At 47.3% G+C, this 21,975-nt stretch overlaps 1 protein-coding gene across 1 annotated transcript in view; it reads right to left on the reverse strand.

Moving 5' to 3' along the window:
- RSF1 (remodeling and spacing factor 1) overlaps window positions 1-21,975 on the reverse strand; it is a 540,450-nt gene that overhangs the window by 292,853 nt on the left and 225,622 nt on the right. The window lies entirely within an intron of this gene.

Below are 21,975 nucleotides of genomic sequence, written 5' to 3' on the forward strand. Positions count from 1 at the left end.
CAGAACCATATGAAATGGAGTGCAAAAAACTGCAAGCATTTTAATATCATCTTCAGTAAACCGTGTAGTCATACTTTCAGTACAATCCCATTTTCATAACTGATAGAAAGTTGTTTGTTGATTAATGAGCTATGGTAGGAAGGAAAGTACTACTTTTTTGTATCAATCAGTTATACCTTGAAGTGTTGTTATTTATAGGCTGTGTACTCTTCTGCCATATGTTGCTAGGTTCAGACTAATGCAACTTGATTTTCTCCCAAGTCTTTATTTTCGTTTTGAATGTGCATGAAATGCTTTTTGATCACAAAAAACCCCAAATACATCAGGACACAAACTCCACCTTACATTATTTGTATTTTTTCCATTGGAATAGGTGTCTGTGTACTTGCATCCATTAAACCTCGTCTGTGCGGAGGAGGACCTGCAGCCGTCGTCAGCACCAGCTTCCACAGCTCCCAATGCAATTTTTTTTTTCTCTGAAATGCCAATCAGTGTGTGTAGCGTGCAGATGTAATTTCAAAGAAAGTGAAATGAGCCGGTCGGCTCATTTCACTTTTATTGCTTGGTGCTCAGGGGATCTCGTACTGTGGTGTGGAGCGGTGTGTGTGTCGGGGGGTCACTGGGAAGGTGGGGCCACACACAATTACCGGTTTAGGGGGTGGCATGTGTCGATCTAAGGGCCGGAGGGGGGTTTCAGCACACACAGCCTGCAGTCTGCCCGCGGCTCAGCATTGCTGGCTGATTGTGCCCGAGGCGCATCTCAAGATACCCACTCACCCCGCACTGCCCTGTATTTTACCCCCGCGCAGGTGTTTTACCCCTCCACAAATTCCACGAAGCAATACTTTGTCAAACAATTGAAAGTTTCGCTGCCCTACTAGGGGTAGGGAGGGAGTAACATGCGATATTCCTGTATCACCGCCCCACATGCGGATATGCAGAACTTGTAACGGAAAGGCGATACCCCCGCAGTGAATCCTGCACTCGTGGTACCGGTATGTACCGGGAGTGACGTCACACACCTAAATACCGGGTAGCCCCGGGTGTGAAGTAATCCTGGCTCGGCTCAAGATGCTCTTGGAACCACCACCCCAACCCAAGCCGAGCTTTGTGGGTACCGCTATGGCCTTGTAGGTACCGCTGCCAACCGTTTAACACAGGCAACCAGGTTGACATACTGGCCCCGGCTCAGCATCTCGTGAGTGCCAGAAAACAGCCCAGTGCTGCAAAAATAAGAAATAGCTGTTAAGTATTCTATGCCTCTTGTTGTGTGCTTTTATGCCCAGTGCAAGGTTTCCACTGTGTGAATCTGCCAAAAATAAACGGTGGCTTCTGACAGTCACCCGCACTCTAATCACGACCTGCAGGGATTAAAGACACCAAACGTTGTTGTTATAAACATACACCCATCTAGAGGTTGAATTGCACTGCTAGAAACTGGATAAATCTTGGCTCAATTTGCCTCACGGCTGACCAAACTGTATGTTCCTTTGCAAATACTTTATTTCATCAACACCCCTCTGTTCAGTACCACATATGGGAGCACCTCTTAAATGTGTACTGAGGACAGGATGTGCTTTGTATAGAAACCTCCGTCTTTGATTTACTAGTAGATAATGCTGCTCTGTCTAAAACTCTAGGCAGCGTACAGCCTCCACATCACCTGACCTGCCACTCAGTTAACGAATAGCGGCTGCAGGAATGTACCTCAATCCATGTTTAAAAACACTCCATACTTCTCAAACAAACTGATGTACTAGGGGGAAGCGCCTACGTGTTCAAGCATGAATATTTCTAAGACCCCATGGTGAATGTTTTCAGAGCCCCCCGCCCGACCAGACCCTCCCACGTACCTTCACGATCTCGTCTAGCGCCTCCTTGCTCAGGCACTTGTGCCTCCGCAGGATGTCCACCTTGCTGAGGCGGTAGCTCTCGGTGGCCCTCTTCAGGTTGGGCTCCTCTAGCGCCTCGAAGATGGCGGCGCCTATGGCCATATATAAGATGACGGCGGAGGTTAGCACGGGGTTCCTGTCCACCATGCTGCTGCGGCGGAATCAGAGTCAGGGCGAGCAGAACCGGCTCCGGGCCATAAAGGGCAGCGGCATGCAGCGCCCACCTGTGGCTCCAGGGGGGGGCAGCATGGGGTGAGCGGAGCAGCAGGGCGCCCTCTGCTGGCGGGGTGACGGCTCAGATAGCGCTGCGAGTCTCTCTCCACAAGTCTCTGGCTCTGGTATAGCGTCTCGAGCCGGAGCCTGGCTGTGGTTCTCTTGAACCCGGGCTGCTTCGGGGGCAGGTGAGCCTCAGACAGGATTGTGACCACACGGTTGTCTCTGATGCAACGGTGACTCTCGCACCCTCGGCTGCGGTTTCTCGCTAGTGCCTAGATGCTGGGACTCTCGCACCCTCGGAGACACTCACATGGGGCAGTGTCGAAAGGGTGGGTGTGTGCCTGGGCGGGAGACACTCACACGGGCGTGTGTCTCTGCGGGAGACCTCCCTGTGCGCTCACACTGGGCTGTCGGAAGTTTGTGATCGTCTGAAGGGACGTGCGTTTGCAGGGGGCTCCCCCACAGACCGCAGCAGCAGATGACAGGCTTCACCCGCACAACCACCCCAGGCACCGGATCTTGTGGCAGCTGAGTGCCAGTAATACGGCACGGAAGCGGACATTATCGGGAGGGAGTGCGCACCACGTGATTAAAGGCACGTTACTGTGGCATGATTGTCTCTCTCTGTAGAGGGCAGAATACACACACACTTCTGAAGCAAACTTTCGGGCTCAGCAGAATCTTTTCAAAAGGTTATTCGCCACCGGTGATTGCTTTTGTCTTGTGAGGACGAAAAGTGACTCAATTTTATTGACACGATTCTTTCTACCTTCACTCTGAGATAGTTGGTGTCACGCATGCATTGCTGCGCTCTGCAGGAAACAAACCCTCTTTTTCGAACTTAAATAGAACATTTGATAGCCTCTTTTGCTGCTCTAAGTTATGCAGCGAAATGTGTCTTTATATTGTGTTTTGTTTACTAGTGTTCACACTAGGTGTCGACTCTTTAAAAACAAGCGCGGTCCCAAAAGGGAAAGAGGACCACGCTGCAGCCGGAGCATGGGGATCTCTTGTCTTTATGGGGCCATGTGTTTAAACACATGGCCCCTTTATGGGATAAGATAAGAAAGTGCTTCACCAAAAACCCTTATTTCCAACGGCAGGCCACCGTTTAGCATAAACGGTGACGCCAGCCAATGGAAATGAGAGGCGGTGCTTCAAGTCCGTTTTTTAAAACTCCTCATTAGCAATAAATCTCGCCGTGCGAGCTTCGCATGTGCGCAGCAACGCTAGGCGAGACCTAAAAACCGTCAGTTTTCAGTTGAAAAAATGTGACGTGCCCATGTTATGGTTTGAGGCCCTTTCTGTTGCAGTTTTCAAAAATGTTCAGGTTTACTAGTTTTCCTTAGGTGCCAGCTGAGCTAGGACCTAAGATCCACAGCTAGCCACAATGCAAAACAAGCATTGGCATAGCCAATAGGTCTCGCTTTTGGGACCTTATAAGCATTTAGCCATGCAACACATTATCATTTGTGCTACAACTTGTATTGTTACTTCAGTGGAGAACGGCCACACACACCCAAGGATGGGCTTCCGTGCTATTTAATGAAAATATAATAAAGTATTTTCAATTTGTTTTTTTAAAAGGTGTATTTCTTTAACAAAGAAGCTTTGACACTAATAGGTGCACTGCATTGAGAAGTATACCTAAAGTGTTTTTTTGTAAAACTAGTAGTCTGAACTTCTACATCTGGAGGTGCTTTTATACAGGCTAATGAATCAAAAAGAGTTTTAGTAAAATAAGATATAACAGAGGCACCTTAAACATGAAAATACCCAAATCCCTAAAGCATTCAAAAACTAAATATTCACATTGATTAAGCCAAATGGTCAATAATACATGCACAAAGAGCAATAGCTCTGTGAGAGATTGTAATGATCCAGCCATGACTCCGCAAAACAGAGTGAATAAAGTGGCTCAGGGGCTGCTACAGTGCAGAATGGAGAACACTGCAACTCATAGAAGATTAAGCAGGTCATATTGTAAGGCCATAAGTATACATATAGCTTGAAGAGAAGGTGATCCAATGCATAGAGCTTTCAAGACCAAGCACAGCAGTAATCAGCTGCTAACAAGTATCACAGAAAGGAAACTAGTGAAAAACCACAAATACTGCAGTGAGACAGGACATAAAAATCTCACTGACAATTCAAGATGGCTGACTGCAATAGACTCCTCAATACTGTGAAATGATGCATGAGGAGGATTATCTCGTTCAGTAAAAAAAAAAATCAAGACTCTGCCTTTATTAATCAATATATACATAAAACCGCAATAAAAACCAATGGAAACTTCATTCTCGCGAACATTTGCTTAAATGACACCCAAATAGATCTCAAAAAGGCAACAGTAAATACATCTTGACACTCATCTCTAGTACCTACAGAATGGAAAGTCCTCAAACTCTGGCATCTCAAGCCACTAACTGAATAAAAATCATCTTTCTGTTTGACCATGTCAAACATTCAGAGATGCAGTGGGTTAGACACCAGAAATAACCTCCAGTATCAAGCCCCCCAAGGAGCGGCAGTGGACAATAAACTGTAGGCAAAGTGGGCCTGACCGTCTGAATATCAGTGGGGAATAATTCCCCGGTCTGGGGATTAGCGGCTCAAAAGCTTTTCTGTAGTTGTTGTAATGCTTAGAATTAATGGGGGCTCTTGTTTTTTAATTGCATTTCTGACGGTAGAGAGTATTTCCTGATTTCAGATACTTTTCTCTTTTGTGATTTAGTTTAACTAATTTGCAGTGTTGCGATGACTGCCTAGGTTCCAGTTCCAAACTACAATGCTACAAAGTATTATCATCTAAAAGAAATGCACAGTAAGGGGATGGCAAAAAACAGTGCAGCGACTTTAGTGCTGCAAATAAGAGAACAGAGAAAAGCAAAAATAGCACAATAAAAAGAGCTTGGTGGCCACACAGGAGAGGGTGGGCTGAAGTTGAAAGGGGATTCTGATGGGCATACTGTAGCTCCAGCACCACCACCCTTCTGGACAATCTTGCCAACCTCGGACTCAAACAACTTGTCACTTCCCCCACCCACATTGCAGGTCACACACTTGACCCCATCTTCACCTCCAGCAAACATGTCTCATTCAGTCACACCACAGCTCTTCATTGGACGGACCACAGCTGCGTTCACTTTACCTACAATAAGACCACAATCCACAACCATCCTCAACCTACCCTGCGAAGAAACTGGAACAAAATCACCATCGACCAGATCTCCTCATCACTTCTCCTAAACCCCCCGCCCACTCCTCAAACCCCGACCAAGCAGCCATTAACCTCACCCATTGGCTATCCAACAGCGCCGACATCCTAGCACCGTTGAAAAAACGTCAAAGCAAACTAAGCAGCAAAAACGCCTCTTGGTTCAACGATGATCTTAAGAAATCGAAGAAACTCTGTCGCTCCCTTGAGAAGGCCTGGAAAAAAGACCCAAACACCAGCACCAGGGACGCCTTCAAAAACGCCACCCGCATACACCACCAACTAATCCGATCTGCCAAGAAAGCCGCATTCAAAGACCGTCTAGATAACAACGCCCACAACAGCAAGGAATTATTCAACATCGTCAAAGAATTTACCAACCCACCAGCCAACTCCAACGACATCACCCCCCCCCAAGCCCTCTGCGACTCCCTAGCTTCCTTCTTCCACAACAAAATCGCAGACATCCACAACAGCTTCGACATCCAACCCGGAGACCGTCCCACCCAATCTTCTACCATACCTGCACCCCCATCGAACATCCTTAACAACAGGAACCCAATCTCCACCGAGGACACCATCCGCCTGATGAACTCCATCCACTCAGGATCCCCCACAGACCCATGCCCTCACCACATCTTCAACAAAGCAGACTCCATCATAGCACCACACCTCCGAGATGTCATCAACTGCTCCCTCAACTCCGCCACCTTCTCGGAAAGCTGGAAACACGCAGAACTCAGCGCCCTTCTGAAAAAACCCACAGCTGACCCCACCGAACTCAAAAACTACCGCCCCATCTCGCTTCTTCCATTCCCGGCCAAAGTCATCGAGAAAGCTGTCAATAACCAGCTCGCCACCTTTCTCGAAACCAACAAATCCCTCGACCCCTCACAGTCCGGCTTCCGAGCCAAACACAGCACTGAGACCGCACTTATCGCGGCAACAGACGACATTCGAACTCTACTGGACAATGGAGACACAGTCGCCCTCATCCTCCTCGACCTCTCCGCTGCCTTCGACACAGTCTGTCATAGCACCCTTTTACAGCGCCTCAGAAACGTCGGAATCCAAGGAAAAGCACTGGAATGGATCACCTCGTTCCTCACCGGAAGAACCCAGAGAGTCCGCCTCCCACCATTCAAGTCAGAGGCCTCTGAAGTCATCTGCGGCGTGCCACAAGGATCGTCACTCAGCCCCACCCTCTTCAACGTATACATGAGCCCCCTTGCGGCCATCGCTCGCCAACACAATCTCAACATCATCTCCTACGCTGACGACACTCAACTGATCCTCTCACTCACCAAAGACCCTAACACCGCCAAAACCAACTTACACGAAGGAATGAAAGAAGTAGCCGAGTGGATGAAGCACAGCCATCTGAAACTGAACTCAGACAAAACAGAAGTCCTCATCTTAGGCACCTCCCCCTCCGCCTGGGATGACTCTTGGTGGCCAGAGGCCCTCGGAAAAGCACCCATCCCGACGGACCACGCACGGAACCTGGGCGTCATCCTGGACTCCTCACTCTCGATGACCAAACAAGTCAACGCCGTTTCATCTTCTTGCTTCAACATTCTTCGCATGCTCAAAAAAACATTTCGCTGGATCCCCACCGAAACTAGAAAAACGGTCACCCACGCACTGGTCACGAGCCGCCTGGACTACGGAAACACCCTATACGCCGGTACCACCGCAAAACTCCAGAAAAAACTACAACGCATCCAGAACGCTTCAGCCATGCTCATATTAGACATCCCGCGTAAAGAACACATCTCTGGTCACCTGAAAAACCTCCACTGGCTCCCCGTAAATAAGAGGATTACCTTCCGCCTCCTAACCCACGCACACAAAGCACTTTACGAACTTGGACCCGAATGCCTCAACACACGACTGTCCTTCTACACCCCCTCCCGTCAGCTACGATCCTCCAACCAAGCCCTTGCCACTGTACCTCGAATCAACAAAACCACCATGGGAGGTAGATCCTTCTCCTACCTGGCAGCTAAAACCTGGAACTCACTTCCCACTCACCTTCGCCTTACTCAGAACCACCTAGCATTCAGAAAGCAACTTAAAACTTGGATATTCGACAAGTAATTCCCCACCCTTCCTCAAGCGCCTTGAGACCCTATGGGTATGTAGCGCGCTATATAAATCTCTTGACTTGACTTGACTCTCCCAGTAAAACACTGGTGGGACTCTAACTCAACACCAGGATTATCAAGCGCTATATGACTTGGCTGTACTTGGAGGTGCAGAGGCATCTTGCAGGGAATGTTCATTGGCATGGTGTGCAGAGAGGCTGAAACATTTGGATAATACTGAATGCCCCAACACAGGACCTTACAGCACTACAAACCAAGCACTGCTCTGCATCAGTGCATGAGAATGATGTGGTGTAATCGTCATTACGTTTCCGTTAATGGTCTGGTAATACAGATCGGAGCGCAGCATCATAAGACCACAAAACATACTTCAAGGCAGCCCTGAAGCAAAGATCGAAGAAGAAGACAGAACATACAGTGACTTACGCCAAAAAATCCGGTGGGCGACTTATTTGCTGCTAGACCCTCTTATTAATAAAGATAGAGTGGATTGGGTGGCAACAGGGTGGGAGTGTGTAAAGTAAACAAACGCAAGAGGAGGGGAAGGCAGTACGCAAGAAAGGGAGCAGCACAGAGAGTGGAGTGAAGCAGATGAAAGAGAGAACAAGTACATCACAGTTCTCTCAAGAATTTTTTTTTAATGAGAGTACTACTTGACATATTTTAGAACATCACAGGAAGCGCTGCTATTTTAACTTTGACATGAATGACAACATAGGAATTGATATCAGTTTAACGATAAAAATCAAAATGAATGTAAAATTAAAAGAATAACACAAAAACGATACTAAGGAAGACAACATCTGTGGAACAGTAGGAATAAGTGTTCAAAGCGGCTACTCCCCTTAAAGGAAGGAGTCTGTAGGAGGACTCCCCAAAAATGGTGTTGCTTCCAGAAACTTCTGCAGCTCCAAGGAGTTGCTTTGCACAAAGCAGAGGTTTGAATAGAGGTATATTTAGACCAGGTTCCACTCTTCCCAGGTGGTGCGGCATATGCCTTGAGTGAGATAGAGCTCAAACTAACCTCCAAATGTTTGAGTCTCACCCACAACGTGCAAGACTGGATGTCTTTGACATCAGAAATATACCTTTTGTACATTTGCAATCTTTTTCATTTCCATTAAAAGAATGAGTTTTGAGCTTCCCCAGCAACCATGCATCTGCCTGGACCAACACATCTCGCTATACATCACTTTACAGCTCCTCACGGATTTCTGACCCCTGAACCAGGCTGACTGAGGAGAAGAAAGAACAGCATAAGGCTGGCAAGGAGGAGAGTGGAGGGATTGGGAGTGCAGTAACGGTGAGGGGAGAAAGAGGAGACAAGGGGGACCGGTGGAGGGGGTGGCATGCTGTGGGGCGAGACTGAAGGGAGAGAGAACAGAACTAGCACGGCAGGAAGGAGAGCAAAGACTGGCAGGGAGAGAGGTGAGGAGGAAGGGAGAGAGAACAGACCAATGCTGGCAGAATGAGAGAGGAGAGATGCGTGTCTGAAGAGAAGCTGACGGTAGAGAGAGCTGACCAAGGATGGCAAGACGGGCAGAGAGAGCAGAGACACGGAGGAGAGGCGCTGAGAGGGAGAGCTGAAGGGGGAAAGAACATAACAAGGGTGGAAGGGGTGTGTGCTTAGACAGAGAGAGTGAGGAGATTAAAAGGAGAGGCAGAAGAAAAAGAGAACAAAATGAAGGGGACGGGGAGGAGGGCAGAAGGACCAGCAGGGACAGCATTGAAACTGAGAAAAAGAGAACAGAAGCAGGGGAGCGGGAAGACTGAGGGGAGAGAGAAGAGAATGAGGGTGGCAAAGGTAGAGATATGGATGAGAGCAGCAACACTGGGGACAAAGAGAACAGACCAGCGGTGACAGATGAGAGCAGAGAGACTGCCGGGGAGCGAGGCAATACTGAGGGGAGAAAGATCATACGTGGGCTGATTAGAGGGAAACGTGGAAAGACTCAAGGGCAAAACAAAAACACTGCGGTAAAAGGGCAGGCTAAGGATCAAAAACGGCAGACTCTGGGGAAAGCAGTCAAACAAGGGAGGCTGGAAAGCAAGCAGACTGAGGGGAAAGTGGAATGACTAACAGTGAAAACAAGCAACTTTGGGGACAGGCAAAAAGGAAGCATGAGGTGCAAGTAGTCAGACAAGGGGAAAACTAGAGGAACAAGCATGTGTGTGCCTCGCGCTGAAAGCAAAAAAAAACACTTGTGCTCAAAGTTAAAAAAAAGAAAGAAAAAAAGCGTGCAGGCTGCAGCAGTAGGCTCGCGTGGTTGGGTGAGCAGGCTTCACTTTTTCAAGCACTGCACTCGTGCTTGTGGCCCGCCACTGTGCACTCCTGCAAGGTGTATGCCGCCACAAGCACGAGTGCCATGCGTGAAAAAGAGCTGAAGGACAGCTAAAGTTCTTCTAGTTCTTAGGCGAGACCTAAAAAGGATCAGTATTTGGTTGAAAATTGTGATGTGTCCATGTTGCGTTATGGGGCCTTTCCTGTTGCGTGCACTAGCACAACCCATGCAAGTATGATACCATTCTTATCAGGAGACTGGGGTAATGCTGGGTGGTAGGAATTTGTGGCTCCCCACAGACTCCAGAAATGTTTCCACAAAGAATTATGAGAAAAATGAATTCTTTATAATCAAAGTTTGAGGTTTGCAAAGGTTTCTGGGTAAATAAACCTGGTGGGAGCCACACAAGTCGCCCCACCCTGGATTCCCATATGTGCCTAGTTTTGAAAAATTGACAGGTTTGCTAGGTTTCCCCAAGTGTCTGCTGAGCTAGGGCAAAAAATTCACAGCTACCCACAGCTGCCCATGTTGTGTTTAGGGCCCTCTCCTGTTGCAGGCACTAGGCCTACCCACGCAAGGGGCATACCATTCTTATCGGGAGGTTTCTGAGAACACAGAATAGTAGGCTATGTCTTATTACCACTTGTATTTCTCTGCATATGTGCTTCCGAATGTAAAGCAATATGTAAGAAATAAGACATTTTGAAAAATGCCCTTTGAATCACACGGTAGTATGGGTACCCACAAATTCATAGATGTACAAATAACCACTGCTCATAAACTCTGTATCTGGAGTCTATTTCTTTGCTACACATTTTTCACTATTTTACATATTTTACCATATGACTAACTAGACGCGGTGCACAGTCAAAAACCATTGTACGCTGCAGTTCTGTTGTTGGCTCTGGGTTCCTCGGGTTCTAGGAGAACCTACAAACCCTATATATTCTCAAAACCAGAAAGGTCTAGCGGACATATTGGTATATTGCTTTTGTAAAGCAGCCATTGTGACAAGAAGTTGCAAATGTAAATGTTGTCACAAATGGCCGTTTTTCTCGTACTCATTTCTAGGCCTGGACAGAGTTTCTCAAGTGCAGTTCGCACTGGTCTTCCCGACGCTCGAGTAGAAATTCTACCCAAGCAGCAGCTTTCGCTCGCCAGATTACCGCTCGCGGGGAAAAAACTAAGTTGCACTACACAGAGCAGACTTTTCTGCACTCCGCAAGCTCCGATGAGAGCGAAGTGCAGAAAACTCTGCAAACTCCACGAACGGAGCGGAATTCACCGCCCAGGCCTACCATTTCCAACAAAAAAAAATTCAACAGTTTGAAAAAAACATGAGTGATCCACACAAATGACTCCTTGCTGAATTTCAAATGTTGTCAACTTTTCAGAAATGTACAGCTTTCCAGGAACACCCATGGATTTCACACTGGTTTCCATCAAACGCTGGAAGTAGTTTGAAAGCACAAAAATTTGGAAACATGAGCCACCTCTTTGAAAAATGCCAAAACTGTAGTAAGAAATAGTTTTTGGGGTGCAGATTTGCATGCTCCCGATAGCTAGGTAAATGGTGATTTTAGCACAGCAAGCCATTCGTTGATGCCAGTTTTAGGGGGAAAAACAGAAGCTTTTTTCTTAAGCACTTTCTATTCCTACCCCCATCACCCTCAACAAAATGTTGATATATTTTGACTGTAGTCATAGTCTCCTCCAGGGGAATCCACAAACACTGACATTTGGAGTGTGGCTGCTGCTGCCTGGATTGGACACCTGATGGTGTTATTAAAGAGTGTCTCACCTCCACCAGTGTGTAGTGGATATCCTTTCAGTGGCGACTAGTGGCCGTCAGTGTTTCCGATCCCGGTCCTGTTTGAGGACTGCTCTTTCTGGACATCCAGCGAAGTTCACCGGCAGCATGCTCTCTGGGAAGCTGTATTTTTCTGACCTGCCATTCTACAGGAGCAATCATTCCTGGGTGGCAGGGTACTGCTGTAAGTTTCAATTCTACGGTCTTCAAAGTTAGTTACAGAAGTGCAGCGTTTCAACCGTATGGCGAGGTATTGAGCAGCACAAGTCATGCATGTGCAGCAGCTCTCACGCACGTCTAGAAAACAAGCTAAACACGCATTGAAAACAACGCTTCTCAAAGCACGCAGGGCGGCCATTTTGGAACATTGGGAAGGTTTCCAAAGAGATGTATTACTTTCATGGTCTCGTTTCCTTCTGTTGCCGTTTTTTGTTGCTCCGGTGACAGGCACACCAGTACCTGTCCACCATTAACAACTACAAAAAAATTAGCACCTGACCTATTGCAGCTGTTTCTGCAACTATTATTTTAGTGGGCAGCAAACCATCCATTGCGTGCAAAATGTAGTCATGGGGAATATCTCTGCCACCTTCATTTTTAGCAACTCCTGGATTTCCACCATTAAACTGGGTACAGTGGCATGAAGCTTTTCAAGCTTATCTTGATGCTTTTGACGGTGATACTTTTACGTCCAAGAAGGTACTATTGATTTATAAGTTGGGTCATGAAGGCAGATTGATATTAAAAACTCTACAGTTAGAAGTTGTTCACCTGCCTGCTAGTAGCTATGGTGATGCTGAACCAATTGATGAATATGCAGTAGCTATGGTGATGCTGAACCAATTGATGAATATGCATTGATAAGTCAAAAAATTAGTAACAGATTTTCACCTAAATGGAATGTTGGAAAGGAATAGATTTTTGCAGCGAGCACAGATTCCAGTGGAATCCATTAAAGATTTTGTTTCTGAGAGGAGGAGCTTTGCGCGCATCCGAGATGGCCGCATGAGCACAGGGCTCCCGGGACCCTCGTATATCCTGAACGATATCCTGATCACGAAGACGGGTTATTGGAGATAAAACTCAGCTGATAGATTAGCTGCTTTCAAAAATCGAATCGGACTTCGGGAACCGCTACTACGGCGACCGGAACTTTTGAGGCCCACCCCATGGCGACGCCTGGGGCTCGAGTCGTTGAGACGCCCAGGCAGTAGTTGAACGGCCCGCGGGGCTCTGCTCGTTGCCTTGGAGTTAACTTTCCGTTTCGCTTTTGTGTCTTTGGTCTTATCCTATCTCAAGATCGATCTGGTTGCCCGAGGTCTAGCAGAACTCTGTGAATCCACCGCGAGCCAACGGTCGTGAGTGTCTGTGTGTTGAGCTACAGCTGCTGGCGCCTGCTTTCGAAGACCCCGGTGGGTTAACCGTGAAGGGCCATTCTCACCAGGTCTCACAGGCCCCTCGGGGGCACATTGCCCAACATGGCGGGCAGGCCCGACAACGAGAAGCGGAAAACCAAGACGCCTCTTAGTGGGGGGGAACCATTCAAACGAATGTCATGGATCGTTATACCCAACCCAAGGGGTCCCCCGGTGGTACAAGTAGGACTATGGAAGAGGCAAGGGAGGACCCGGCTGCGTCGACCGAGTTGACTCTACAGGATGTCATGGGCGCCATTGCTTGTATTAAGACTTCCATTGGCCAGCAATATGAGGCTCTCGCCCTTAAGCTCGACACCGTAGCCATTGACGTCAATTTGATTAGAGCAGACTTATCGAAGACTAATGAGAAGGTCAAATCCTTGGATCTGAAGACCTCCAGCCTCACGACCGACGTGTCCGACTTACAGACGGAGGTCGGCAATCTGCGATCCTCCCACGATCTCATGGCTCGTCGGCTGGAGGATTTTGAAAATAGGGCCAGACGCAATAATGTTCGTATTATTGGGGTCCCTGAAAAATCGGAAAATCCCGCTGTAGATCTCCTTGTTGAGGACCTCATCCTAAATTATCTCGCCCCCAAAGGTCTAAGTAAATTCTTTGTTGTGGAGCGGGCGCACCGAGTGCCGGGTGGGAAGCCAAAGCCGGGTGCCCCCCCGAGGCAGATTATCGCCAGAATTTTCAACTTTAGAGACAGAGACGCTATCCTGCAGGCATCGCGGGTGAGCGGCCCTGTGAAGTTTGAAAACACAACGGTGAGCTTCTACCCGGACGTTACCCAGTTCGTTCAGAGGCAGAGGATGGGGTTTCAGGGGGGTGAAGCGACGGTTGAGAGACATGGACTTGAAATATGCGATGCTATTTCCAACCAGGCTCTGTGTCGAATATGAGGACCGGACGTTTTTCTTTGATCGCCCCGAGGGAGTGAGTGACTGGCTGGATACATTACCAAGGCGGAGCGATCGAACGGAGCACTCTGGTGGAGCAGAGGGTGGCGTGCCGGAGCAAGAATGACATTGTGGTTCCTGATTTCCGAACAATTAACATACCATACAGCTTGGTTTGGTGTCTTTCATACTAATGTGATTTATGGTGGCATACCCGGGGGTGGCGGGGGGAGTGGGACTCTTTCCTCCTCTGGGTTTCTTTTTGTAGACTAGTTTAATGTTAGGGCGACAGGCACACTGCAAGTTGGGGTGGCTTTTGAGTCTAACGCAGGGGTGCAGGGTGGGGGGTGTTGTAACGGGTCAATGTTGGGGGTTGCGGGGGGAGTTTGGGTATGTCTCCCTTTTTCTCAAGGCAACGTCTTTTTTTATTCTTGGATCTGGGTACTGTGTTCGCTATGGGGTGGATTCTGCATTTATTTCAGGGATGGGGGTAGTGGGTTGAAACTATTGTGTTGGAATGCCAATGGGTTGGGGGATAGGATAAAGCGGGGAGTGGTGTCGCAACTGCTGAGACGCCTCTCCCCTGATGTTGTGTTGTTGCAGGAGATGCATTTGATTGGAAACACTTATCACGCCATGAATCGGCGAGGATATCGCCTAGCTGTACACTCGGGGTTCACTACTGGTTCTAGGGGCGCGGGCATCCTAGTCAAGAACTCTCTCCCCATGGAAATAGACAATATGATCCTTGATGACAGGGGGCGCTATGCTGCTCTCACGGGTAGATGGGAGGGGAGGACTGTCTCGCTGATTTCTGTATATGTCCCGCCTGGTCTCCAGGCCTCGACTTTTGCTGATCTTGGGCGTGTGGTGCTGGGGCTTCCGGATGGTATCCTGGTGATGGGTGGAGATTTCAACTCGGTTGTCTCCGGCAGTGTGGATCGCTACCCCCCCCAGAGACCTCACTAGGTCACAGTCTTGGTTAAGTGGGTTTTTGGAGACATTGGGTTTGGTAGATTGTTGGAGGTTGATGCATCCGGGACAGGTACAAACACTTTCCACTGAGGAGCCCACACCAGTCTCTCTAGACTTGATTATGTTTTGATGCCGGCGGTGCAGGCCTCCTTTGTAAGGGAGATTAGGCATCTGGCCCAGGGTATATCAGATCACTCCCCACTGTGGCTCCAAATCGACACTGGTATGGGTGTCGAAGGACGGACTGCCCCGATCAATCCCTGGTATCTTCGTAACCCCAAAATTCGTGCTGAGCTGACTAAATCCCTGGATCAGTATTTTGCTGAGAACGAGGGGTCTGTGTCCTCTTCTGTGTCACTGTGGGAGGCATTTAAGACGGTCATCCGAGGACAGGCATTATTGCTAATCGCTGGTGCCAAGAAAAGAAAAAACGAGGAGGTGGTCCGTTTAGAGACTGAAATAACTGAGCTAGAAGAGGATTTGGAACTAGGTGTGACTCGTAACAAGCTTCATGCCCTCAGCCTTAAACAACTGGATTATAGTGATGAGTAGAGAGCAGAGAGCAACAGGGCAGACTGCATGATGTGGGAGATAAGGCAGGGAAACGGATTGCTTGGCTGGATAAACAGGAGAGAGCGAGTCGTGTGGTGCCTGTGATAGATTAACTTGATGGAGTGTGTGTGACTGACCCAATTGAGATCGTCGAGTGTTTCGCAGAACATTTCCGAAATGTGTATTCCCCAGTCTCCGATAGACCGGAGGAAGACTCCCATCTGTTGCTGCGGGACATTGCATTGCCTCGCCTGTCGGATTCAGATAGGGACCTAATGGACGCTGCATTCTCAGCTGACTAGGTGGCCCTCGCTATTCGCTCTGTGCGCTCGGGCAAAGCTATGGGCCCTAATGGTCTTCCCATAGAACTCCACAAATTGCGTCCTGACAAAATGGCGCCGTATCTCCGTGATTTGTTTCTAGAATCGCGAGACATCGGCTCCCTTCCTCGTGATCAGCGTCTTGCTACCATCGTGGTGATTCACAAGGAGGGGAAGCCGCGGGACCGCTGTGCGTCCTACAGGCCCATTTCGCTTTTAAACGCCGAACCTAAAATTCTCGCTAAGTTGCTGGCAAACTGCTTGATAAAAGTAATTAGTGACTTGATTCACCTGGATCAGTCCGGTTTCATCCCGCACCGCAATACAGCACTTAACCTGAGGCGATTACACGGTGTTCTCGCGAAGGCGGCGTCGCTGCATGAGCCGTCCATTTTGGCTTCTTTGGATGCTACGATGGCCTTTGACACGGTTGAGTGGGCCACTCTTACAAAATTTGGTTTGGGCCCTGGTTTCATTGGCTGGGTGAAACTTTTGTATGAGGAGCCATTAGCGCAGGTGGTAGTGAATGGTCGAGTGTCTAAGCCTTTTGTCCTTGGGAGGGGTATGCGGCAGGGCTGTCCGTTGTCCCCACTTCTTTTCGCCCTTGCCCTAGAGCCTTTGGCTGCCTGGCTGCGATGGGAGCCTTCGATGAAGGGTATTCAGTGGACCCTGGGTTTCGAGGATCGCATATCGCTCTATGCAGATGATATTTTGTTGTACCTCACGTCCCCTCGTAAGTCGTTGAATGTACTGTTTGATGTGCTCACCTCGTTTGGAAGGAACTCCGGACTAGTGATCAATTGGTCCAAGTCCTGCGTGTATGTGCTTTCGGGTGATACCCCCCCTTTACCGCGCGGATGTCCCATCCAGGTGTCGCAGAAGGGATTTTTATAACTTTGGATCCCGTGGCTCGTTATGATCGTAATCTGCTACCTCCTCTTCAGAGGTTAAAATCGGAAGTTGCGGGCTGGCTTAGGCTACCGCTTTCACCACTTGGGCGTGCAGCTCTTTTTAAAATGATGTCCCTACCGCGATTTCTATACGCGATCCAGAATACGTTTGATGTTATTCCTGCAAGTTATTTTCGGGAGGTGGAGAGTCTACAGAGACGATTGATCTGGGATGGTCGCTCACGTATCGCCCTCGCCAAGCTCACGCTTCCCTGGTACGACGGAGGTATAGCACTTCCGGATATCAGGCAGTATTATTGGGCCTCTCAGTTGGCAGCGATTAACCATGGAATGTATGGACCAGCCTTTAACCCTGCATTTGAGATGGATAAGTACTTGTTACCGGGTGGGGACTATAACAGGGCCCTGTATGCCAAAGCAGCAGGAAGGGAACTCTCTGGGCCCACCAATATAGCGGTACGAGTGTGGCACGATGCGAATGCGGCAACGGGATGGAGGGATCGAAGACTGGGTTGCCTGTGGAAGACGAAAGGATTTGAAAAATGGGATATGATTGGTACCAGCAGGGTGAGTGATCTGTGGGTCAAAGGTAAACTCAAGACCTTCGAGGTACTGAAGGTAGAGTACGAGCTGAGTGATAGGGAATTCTTCCGTTATGCACAGATTACCCACGCATTGAGTTTGGTTTTTCCTGAGGGTACCGACATCCCCGAATCCTCCCCACTAGAAGATCGGGTGCTTGACGGCTACGTACCCGACAGCACTATTTATTTGATATATAAGAAATTGATTAATAATCGAACGGATCTGTTGGTACGGCTCAGGAAGGTTTGGACCAGCGATGGTTTAGAGTTGGATGATGAGGGCTGGCAATCGGCACTATCCTCGCCTAAAGAGGTCGCGATTCCGGCCCGTCTCCGACTCGTTCGACTTAAAATCCTACATTGGGCTATTCAGTGGACAGGTTATGTAAGCGTGGTTGTGGACTGGTTGGAACCCTCCTTCATATAATTTGGGAGTGCCCGGAGGTGGTGGTGTTCTGGAATCGTGTACATGCTGTGATGGAAAGAGTCACGGGGTGGCATTATTGCCCGAAGTTAGGAGTTGCCTGTTGAATGCCTGGGAACCGACTGACTATGATGTGGCACAAACGCAGTGGGCGACCCTTGGGAGAGTGTGGCTCACTGGTTAGAAGCGGCAGACCCTGAAGCAGAGGTCGGCCAGGGACCAGGGTTCAATTCCAGACGCGGCAGGGTCTTGGGTCAATGTCCGCGGACTCGATAATTCTCGCCTAGGTGCCTACGCTAACCATGGGTCCCACTCTGCAACTCTGGGCAATAGCTTGCTTAATCTGCACAACGGCCCTAGCAGCGCCGGGGATGCCTGGCTTCACCTTTGGGGTGCCCTCTCACAGGGAAAGCCAGGACGGGTTCCCCGGCGGTATATAGCGCCAGGACACCACGTAACGAGGTAACAGTGCGCTTTACAAGTATACATACATTGCATACATTACATTGCATTGCATTGCATTACATACATAGGGAATATGATTGCTAAGAGACATCGTGCAGTTGTGGGGTTCCCAGCGGCCGCCCACGGTTTTGGCATGGAAGGAGAACATGGATTGGTGTATGTTCAGGGAGAAGACTGTGTATGTGGCACGGGGTAGACCCAGGAAATGGAACAAAATTTGGAGCCAGTGGAACTCTTACCGTGGAAATGTATGCACCCCTCCATTTGTGGAGACCCCGGAGGTTTCCCTTTCCCCCTGATCCGGCATACCAAGTCTTGTGTAGCTTTTATGATCGCTGATTTGTTTCCTCACTGTCCCCCCCCTTGCATTAATGATGTATGTATTATATTGTATTGCAGTTGCCCTCCCCCTTGAACACATGTCCGAATGTATTGTCTTCTTGCCTTGTGTATAAGTTCTTCTTCTTTAATAAAATAAAAATTATATAAAAAAAAAAAAGATTTTGTTTCTGCTTTACTCACTTTAGCCATACATTGAAATTATTGCGATTTGAAAGAGGATATAATATGTGATCAATTACTAGAAAAAAACAAATTGCAAGAAAAAATTCATGAACAGCTTTTAGTCAGCAAAGATCCCAGTTTGGAGTTGGCATTAAAAATAGCAAGGAGCAATCGGATATATGTATGAATGAACTAGCAGTAGGTCAGCCAGGGATGGAATGTAAGGAAGTGAAAGCCATACAGATGAACAGTGGTAACAAATCAAAGAGTGAAAATGCTAAACCGTTTCAGAAACCAGGAGGGTCATTGTTTAGCATGGAAAGATAGTTTAGTTGTTTTAGGTGTGGCAGTAGAACACATGTGGGTAACTATAAACACTGCCCAGCTTTGAATCATGCAAAAACCACAGTTGATGGACAGAATGCAGAACAATGTCATACATTCACCCCAGTACAGAGATCTGGGCATAAATCCATCGTTTTTTGGACTCCACACCACCCCAGTTCAGACATGGCCATATGCAAATCAGTCTGACCCTGTGCCTCATGGGAACAGTCTAGCCCGAACTGCCAAGCCATGCCTTCCCTGGACCGGAAACAAGCTTCCGAGGACCGGTTTCTGGCATTCCAGCCGTCTTCAGCTTGCTTGAATCCAGTGGTGTGGAGAGCATGGGACTCACGTCTGAGCATACCCATCCCACTCGGGGTGACAAATGCAAAAACCACAGTTGATGGACAGAATGCAGAACAGATAAAAGAACACCAAAATAGGAGTCTTTAAACGACACAGAGGTAATTAATGACCATATTGCCCACAGTGTGAAATAATCTCAAGACCCTAGTTCTAAGAACTTGTTATATACACACTTCTCTTCAGGCCAAATCAGCCAACCATCTTATAGAACTATCCTGGGGGAACACAAGTGGCGCCCACTACCCTGATTAGGTGAGGCTGCGGGCCCCGGCCCACTATATGTATCACTCTTCCCACACCATGAATGTTAACATCCTTCCTATAATGATTTCCACTCATTGAAGATGTTTTTTTTTTTTAACATGAGATCAAGATCAATTGAAGCATAAAAATGTACATTGCTACTGTTATAATTAATTGACAAATCCCTGTTCGAAGTATTTACTGCATTTCTTCCGCAAGTATGGGATGAGTTCCTGATTTAAGTATATACTGAGGATGTCATCCACTAAATTTGTATAAATATCAGATGCTCTGGCATATAGTGAATTAACTGACAAATGTGATCTTATCCTGATTACCGCTGAGACACACAAGATTGTGATTATCAAGAACATGAATATACACCCAGGGAAAATAGACTCTGATATGATTTTATTTTGCCCCTCACACAGGGAGAGTGAAGCCCTTTTGGTATGGAAAACCCCTGCTAAAAAGTCCTGAGGAAGGTGCCACATTATCGAGTGTATTGCACCGAAACGCGTCGACGCATTTCTATAGAAGAATCCACTTCAGCTCAAACACACTGGATGTACATGTATTTTTGTCACATGTGTGTAGTAGTATATATGCCATCTGTAGCTAGTGGATCAGGAAATCCAGAGTGGTAACAATATCCAAGTGCCACTGTTTTAAAGGGGGTCTTTTTGCTTTATACTATGTATTGTCTTTGGTAATATAATTTTTGAATCTGTGATAAGCAACGTACCTATATGCTTTACTGTTTTTTATTGTCTATTAATATTTTGCTGATTAATTTTTACTTTTCAGGGAAAGTTCCTTTGAAATTTTAAATGTGTGTTTTTTATTGTAAGCGATTCTTTTATGTTAATAAAAAGCTAGATTGTTAACAAATATTTTTCTTTGTGGAAATCATTATACAAATCTTGCCCCGTTTAACAGTGATCTATGGTAACTTGTAATCCAGGTACTATGGTGTAACTGTATGGGTATAGATACTACAGACTAACAAATTTATCCCAGGGATTCCCTTTTGACTTGTTATACATTCACCCCAGTACAGAGATCTGGGCCTAAATCCATTGTTTGCTTTGAATCAGTCATGTTTTAAGTTCAACAGGAAAGGGCATTTTGCTTGTGTTTGTAGGGTGAATAATTTTAAGAAACAAACAATAAGTTATTAAACACATGACGAATGTGGTTGCGTGGGAACAGGATGTTGAAAGGGAAAGATGGATCAACGAATATGAGTATGTATTTTGTGATCACTAGGAAAACTGCAAGGATTAAAGCACCGTATAGTGTTAAAAGGTGATACAGTTCTGGTGGTACACCCACCACGGAGAGTACCTTTATGTCTTAGGCCAGGATTGAAGGAAGAACTTGACAAGGAAAATGCTACTTACCAGTATGCATCTGTTCTTGGCATGTAGAGCTGCAGAGTTGTGCACCTTAGCATTAGACCGCCACCTGGTGTTGGGCTCGAATGATTGCAGGTTGTTGTCGTCTTGCAAGAAGTCTTTGTAGCCATGAGATAGGTGACTCCTCCCTTGGACAACAGTGCGCATGGGTATCGACTCCATCCTTAGATTTATTTATTTATTTATTATAGAGTTTTATATAGCGCGAACAAGACCCGTGGGTATCAGAGCGCTTAACATCGAGGAAGGTTACACATTGACAGTACAGTATCCATTATAAAACAAACAGATATGAGGTAACAGAAACTATAGCTATAAAGGGTGTCTAAATATATATATTCCAAACACATGTGCAATTAGCAATAAAAGGTGAGAAAGGTCTAGCTTATATCACGATCCTTATCAATCGATAAGGTGAGGTAGAGGTTATATAGTTTGTCTGTGATAAACCGTTATGAGTTCACATAGGACACATATAAGGATACAGCCGAGGCTTGTGTGTGGAGTCAGTCTCCTGTCAGTGATAGTATTCATGAAGAGGCCACCCTTCAGCTGATGTAAATGTTCATACCAGCGATCCGTCGGCTTCCCTATGCAAGGTATTTACTCATCATAAGGCTTTTCACTTCCGGTTTGAATAGTACTATATTTTGAATCTTCCTAATGCTTGGGGGGAGTGAATTCCAGACTCTGGGGGCAGCTCCGGAGAATGCTCGATCATAGGTCTTTTTCTTTCGGAAGATGGCTGGCCTCAACAGCAGCTCCTTGGAGCTTCTAGCTGGTCTGTTTTCTCCCGATAGCTTAATTTTCTTGGCTAGGTATCCTGGCGTGTTATAGTGCACCGCTTTGTGAGTAATACATGCTATCTTCATTTGAACTCTGGCCTCATAAGGTAGCCAGTTTAGTGCTTTCAGGTGGGGAGATGTATGATCAAATTTCCTAGATCCAGTGATGAGTCTTGCCGCAGCGTTGAGACAGGCTTTTAGTGGTGCTGTGGATGTTTTAGGTAGGTCAGTTAAGGTAGAGCAACCATATTCG

Source organism: Lissotriton vulgaris, chromosome 8, assembly GCF_964263255.1.
Source record: "Lissotriton vulgaris chromosome 8, aLisVul1.2, whole genome shotgun sequence".
Lineage (NCBI taxonomy): Eukaryota > Metazoa > Chordata > Amphibia > Caudata > Salamandridae > Lissotriton > Lissotriton vulgaris.